This window comes from Theobroma cacao, chromosome 8 (assembly GCF_000208745.1).
Source record: "Theobroma cacao cultivar B97-61/B2 chromosome 8, Criollo_cocoa_genome_V2, whole genome shotgun sequence".
Classification (NCBI taxonomy): Eukaryota; Viridiplantae; Streptophyta; class Magnoliopsida; order Malvales; family Malvaceae; genus Theobroma; species Theobroma cacao.
This window is the reverse complement of record NC_030857.1, coordinates 13370944-13377997: the sequence shown is the minus strand read 5'-3', so window position 1 is coordinate 13377997 and position 7054 is coordinate 13370944.

Sequence of the window (7054 nt, the reverse complement as noted above, 5' to 3'; positions counted from 1 at the left end):
GGTTCAGCTGTCGGTAATCGATACACAATCGAAGAGTGCCATCCTTCTTCTTTACAAATAGGACTGGTGCTCCCCAAAGAGAAATGCTAGAGCGAATGAAGCCTTTACCCACCAAATCTTGCAACTGGACTTTCAGTTCCTTCAACTCTACCAGAGCCATTCTATATGGAGGGATAGAAATAGGTGCGGTACCCGAAAGTAAATCAATAGGGAACTCAAGCTCTCGATCAGGAGGTAGTCCCGGTAAATCATAAGGAAATACATCAAGAAACTCACTTACTATTGGGACATCCTCTAACTTAGGTTCCCCCTTTGAAGTATCAATCACGTATGCAAAATAAGTTGGATACCCTTTTTACACTAATTTTGAAGCTTTGATGGCCGAGATTACACAAGATGGTAATACTTGACGTTCCCCTACAAACACAATCTCTGCTCCCTCCGAATTTCGAAGAACAACTTCGTTTCAGAAACAATCCACATTTGCCCGGTGTGCAGTTAACTAGTCCATACCCAATATTAAATCAAAATCCAAGATCTCTAGAAGAATTAAGTCACCCCTAAATTCTTCCTCACCTACCCTTACCCCACAGTCTCTATAACAAGTATTTCTAATCAATTGTTCTCCTAGAGGGGTATGCACTACAATTTCTCTGTCTAATGGTGACACGTTTCTATTAGCAATTGATGCAAATGTTGTACTCACATAAGATCTATTTGAGCTAGAATTTATCAAAACATAAGCATCTTTATCAAATAAAGACATAATACCTGTCACTGCTCCAGGTCGGACCCATGCCTCATATTCCGTCACAGCGAAAACTCTTGTCGAGGTACGAGTCTGTGGTCTTGAAGGTGGATGTGCTGGGGTATTACTCTCCATACCGGACCGTATGGCTACTCCTTGTCTCAGTGGCAACCTAGAAGAATCTCTCCTCTGCATATCAGTGCGAGCTGGTGAAGATGATGCAGCTACAATGGCTTGTCCTAACCGTGGGCAATTACTCCTAATATGACCTGTTTGTCCACATTTGAAACATCTCGTTGGCCCTCTACATAGCCCACTATGATAATTCCCATAATTTTTGCATCTGTTAGAACCTCCAAAACTCTTTCCAAAACCAGTCATAGCAGATCTGCTAAACCTCGAAGGTCTCTGCTGTGATGGTGGAAATGGAGGTCGAGGAGATGTCACGAAAACAGAAGTAGTGCTCCCTGAAGTCACTGAGTCCTTGCCTCTTTTTACTGGCTGACTAAAAGACATACCAGGATTCCTCATTTTTGCAAACTCAGTTCAAATCCTCCTATTCTCAATCACGAGCTTCTCAGCCCGTAAAGCTATCAATACGACCTCCTTATGTGGCTCCCTACCAGTCACTGTCATTCACTCTCTAATCTCATTTCAGAGCCCTTCCTTGAAATAACTAGCCTGATCTTGCTCAGATTTCACCAGATCCGGCACATATAACATCAACTCGTTAAAACAAGTCTCATACTCCTCTATAGTTAGATTTTCCTGCTTCAAACTCAAAAATTCTCTTTTCTTTTCTTTCTGATGAAAGTAAGTGCAATACTGACCATCGAATTCCTTGAAAAAATTGGACCATGTTTGAGGAGTAGTGGAATGAGACTTCACCGAATTCCACCAAGTACGAGCCCTTTTCTCTAATAATCTCGTAGCTACCATCAGCTTCATGTCGTCATCTAATCCCATATCAGAGAGAGCCTTTGAAACCTAATTAATCCAGTCCTTTGCCACAGTGGCATCCAACTCACCCGCGAAAGACACACAACCGAGCAGTCTAGCCTCTTTTAGCTTCTTAGAAATGGATATATCCTGTATTGGTGGTGGAACTAAAGGAGTAGCTGGAGGCACTATAGGTAGAACTTGACCAGTCTGAGCTTGACCAACTATTGCGGTAAAGAAAGCTGTCAATGCTTGTGCTGCCTCGGTAGGCATGGCGGGAATACCAGTAGGTGGCTGAGGAGGTGGAGGACTATCGGCTTGCTTAGCAGCAGGTGCTGCCCGAATGGTAGACGCAGTCGATTCTTCCCCTACTGCATCTAGCTGATGACGTTGGGAACGACCTCTTCCCCTCCCAACCGATCTAGTGAAAGGTGGGCGTCCACGTCAAGGGGGCATTATAATCTATATATAAAAAAAAAACGAGCAAGTTTAGGTAACCTTAAGCTCTATATGCAGATGCATGCATTCTATTCAACCTAACCTAACTTAATCCGGGGCCACACTGATACTGTAAATTTTTAAAACAACTTTAAAACTAAAAACTTTGATCTTTAAAACCAAAAGCTCTGATACCAATCGAATTGTCACGACCTGGTACTCCCCTTGAGCCCGTGACAACCGTCGTGGTGTCCCGGTAGACACTCATTGCCCGAAATGTCAACCCGAAATCCCACAAGGCTTTACTATCAATTTATCATTTCCCTTGTGAGTAACCATTGTCAAATATCGTGTTCTAAAAGATTTTAAACTGTTTCCAACTAAAAACAAATAAAATATTAATTTTCGACTCATAGGGGTATTTTGGTCTTTTTTTCTAAAAAATTTTAAAATTTGCTAAAACGTAATATACAAGTACAAAACACATAATTCATATTCAAAATGAGTTTAAAAGTCTAAAATCTTCATTTAAAACGAAATTACGGTTATTTGAATATAATAAGAAAATAAAAGAAATATTAAGTAAAATATTCTATTTTCTTATAAAACAATATTTATAGAGTTATACGTGAATAATTTTATAGCGTAAAAGCTAAATAAATTTATACATACTGAAATACAGTAAGCCAAAATAATTAATTTAATTTACAATAACAAGAGGGCCCCCGAATAAACAAAAGTAAAGAGGACTGTGAACCTACGGTTTGGAAAATGCAGATCCAATGGTAGTCCTCGATGAGATCAGTTATCTACAGTCTATACTGAACCTGAAATGGGTGGAAAGGAGGGTGGTGAGATTATAAAATCCCTATGAGTAAATAGACATCATCATAAATATCTAGAGTTGAGTACATGGAGATAATAAAGTAAATCATCGTAAACTGGATCACAGCATTAGAATACATTTCATTTAAAATATGTAAAGAGGCTTATGAATTTCATAAAAACTAGATTTGTGCCATAAATCCATTCTTAGGGACACCGTGGCCGAGGCATCCTACCGAGACCGTCAAGGCTATTAAAATTCACATTTCACATAAATCATGTTTCGGTTTTGAAAACATAGCTGTTCTTTGGCGTTGGCTGAGTTCCCCCTCACGTGGTGGTTTGGCGTGAAGTGAACCCTAAGCTTGACCCCAGGGGATACCCTACGCGCCTCTCCGTTTGAGGTAAGAATATAATGGGGTTTATCGTGCCCCTCTAAAAGGCTGGTCCACAAAAACCCCTTACTGTAGTGATTAATTAATATATAATCCACCATACAATAAAACTCAATAACATGATATGGCAATTTTGTAATTTCTAGTCTTTCAAGGCAACCAAACAATTCGTATTTCAAAACAATTGCCAACTAGCCAATCATGCCCGATTTATCATAAGCCAATCAATTTAAACAATCAAATTGCCACAATTAACAGTCTCCGTGTACTCTATTTTTCAAAATCATTATTAATTTCAAAATAATTTATAATTTAATTTCATTGAAACACATTTATTCATAAAACATGAAAATTTACCTTGTTAAATTCCTTTTTCCATAGAATTCATGAAATCATCTAAAAACTACCCTAGATAATTAAAATGACAGTAAGTTTACTCACAATGTCTAGAATGCAAACTTTCGAAGCACTGTGTCTATTGGTCCTCGGATGCAATTTCCTTGCCTTTATCGGAGGACTCACCACCTTGACACAGTATAAAATCGAGAAATTCACCAAATTAGTACTAAATTGAAATTAAACTAATTTAGACTACTAATGCATGATATGAAATGCAAAAATGCACTGGTAACTATCTAAACCCGATATTGGCCTAATTTGTCTTATCACCCGATTAAATTACTAACGCGTCCAATTTAATGCCAAATTAATTTTTTTTCAGTTTCTATACCTCAATTGCACCCAAATTGACTTAATGTCCCTCAATGTGGTGCAAATTATCAATCTCGATAGCAAATTACGAAAATACCCCTAGTGGGTAAAAATTCGTATTTTTGCTCCGAAAATTCCCATTATTTTTCTAGGCTCATAATTCATCATTTCTTAACCAATTCTCCTAGAATGAAAATCAAACTCATCCTCACTCATACATGGTAAATTCGGCCATTAATGGTTGTGGGAGAAAATAAATTCTTTTCTTGTTGTTTTGTTTCTAAATATGCTAAACTAACTAAAAACACTAACATAACTTAAAATCAAATTAATCTAACAACTGTCTCTCTCCTAACCCATTTTGATCAGCTAACAATTCATCATGAAAACATGTAATTTAAGCATCGAAAATATGGAGAAATGCTCAAGGAAAATAGATTTCAAGCTTAAGTTGAAAAATCCGACCTTTTTCACTTGTTTTCCTTGATATTCCACACTTTTTCTCTTGAAATTCCTCACCTAGGGTTTTTTCTTCCTTGCTTGCCCGAATATTAAATATCCTAAGCTTGACACATGGCATTTTCTTATTGGTCCATTTTTAAAATTTTAAAAATTTAAACATTTTATCTCCACCACATGATTAGTCAAAGGTCAAAAATGAGGATAAAGGAAGACCATGTGTTGGAAAAAATATCCTGGTGGTGGAAAATTACAATTTTACCCCTGGGGTGGCAAAATTACCTCTTTACCCTTTTACTCCAAATTATACCGAAATTAAAATTTTTCACTTCTAAACCTCAAATCATACTCCAATAAGTCAAATTATACTCCAATAAGTCAAATCGGGTCAAAAAATCTTTTCTAAAATTCCCATTTTATCCCCAAGTGGCAAATGACCATTTTACCCCTATATAGTGAAAATTTCAGTTTCACTCTAAATTGATCCTCAAACTCCGAATTACCATTTTAAGTAATCCTTGGACTGTGACACTCTTAATTTCACTTTAAAATTCCTATTTGATATAGTTCGAGGATTAAATCAACTTTGTTGTACCTCTAGGTACAATACCGACTTTTGTAAATTTTTCGGGACTCTCCTAACATGCAATCATGCTATCATCACATGTATGTCATGAATAGCATTTTATAAGGTCGGACTTTACATAACAGGCTAGGTAGTGATATAATTGCCATGTCATGCTGTCGAAACTTTTATTGGTTTGGTGGGATATTGATTAGTCACTGCTGTGGTGGATTTTCGTGGACCAGCCTATTAGAGAGGGGCACGGTAAACCCGATTAGATTTTACCTTAATACGAGAGGTGCGGAGGGTATCTCCTGAGGTAAAGCTTTAGAGTTCACTACACGCTAAACCACCACGTGAGGGTGAACTCAGCCAATGCCAAGGAACGGCTATGCTTTTAAACGTAAAAATGTGTTTTATGCGTATATGAACTTTTCTTTAACAGCCTTGGCGGACTCGGTTGGATGCCCCGACCAAGGTATCCCTGAGAATGAGTTTTGGTACGAGCCAAATTTTTAATAAATTCATAAGCAATGTTGATTATTTGAGTGAAATGGAATTATTTTATTTAGTTGAAATGAGTTTGAAACGTTATGAATCATAGTACGATGAACTATTTTAAGTTGTCTCCATTTACTCGGCTTTAGATATTTTAGATGATGTTTGTTTACTCACTGAGTTTATATAAACTCACCACCCTTCTTTCCACTCATTCCAAGATCAGGACAGTCCACAAATAGCTGATTACGTTGAGGGTTATTATTGGACTCACCTCCTCAAAAATTGTAGGTCCACAGCCTTTGTTACCTTTGGTCATTCGAGGGCCCACACATCATTGTAAATTAAATTACATACTCTGGTTATCTGTGTTACTGTATGTATGGATTTATTTTGCTTTTACGCTACAAAAATTATTTACGTAGAGTTTTATAAATATTGTTTTATAAGAAAATGGAATATTTCATTTAATATTTTTATTTTATTTTATTAGCTACAAATTCACCCTAAATGAATGTTTTAGACATAAAAAACTTGTTTTTAGTTATGAAATGTGTATTTTCCCCTATATATTATATTTTTAGCCAGTTTCAAAATTTTTGGGAAAGATGACCAAAATGCCCTTGTGAGACAGAAAATATTTTTTTATTATTGTTTTGATTTGGAAATAGCTTATAATCTTTTAAAATATGATATTTAGTAATTATGCTCACAGAGGAGGTGCGAAAATTGATATTAAGCCTTGCGAGGTTTCGGTTGGCATTCAGGGTAATGAATGTCTATCGGGACATCGCGGCGATTATCACGGGCTTGAGGAGAGTACCGGGTCGTGACAATTTTCCTTACAAATGGGCTGATCTCTCATGAACTCACTTGTTTTCTTCACATTTTCTTCTAAAGGCCGAACGTCCATTTTGCATGTTTCTTTTCTTCTCTTTTTGTTTTGTGATGGGCGGACCTCTTAAGGCAAAAGCCTTGAAAATGGCTATCACTTCCTCATTTTACCCAAACATGGACGGATTGCCCAAAGTCACATTTTTTTCTTTACTTTCTTTTCTTTTCCTTTCCTTTTCTTCTCTCATGGGCAGATTGCCCAAGGCTTAGTTATTTTGGCATTTTCCTTTTTCTTTTGTGGTTAAAATCACAAGGCAAAAAGGCTTTTGAAACCTTTCCACCCGCCACTTTCACTTTCATTCTTTCTTCATTTGCATTTCATTTCACATGTATTTCATCTCCTTTAATTTCCACTTGTCATTCCCTCATTTGGCCACTTTATCACTCAATATTGTTTCATACAATTTTTCCTTTACCAATAGCCTTTGCCATCCCATAAACTAGTAAGGCTTCATGCATTTTTCCACTCTTGATTCCTATTTGACTTCCCTTCAAACCAATAGGATTTCATGCAACTAAATTATTCTTTCTTTTTCTTATCAAATCACATTGCCAACCTTACTTTGTTTACCATGGGCTATC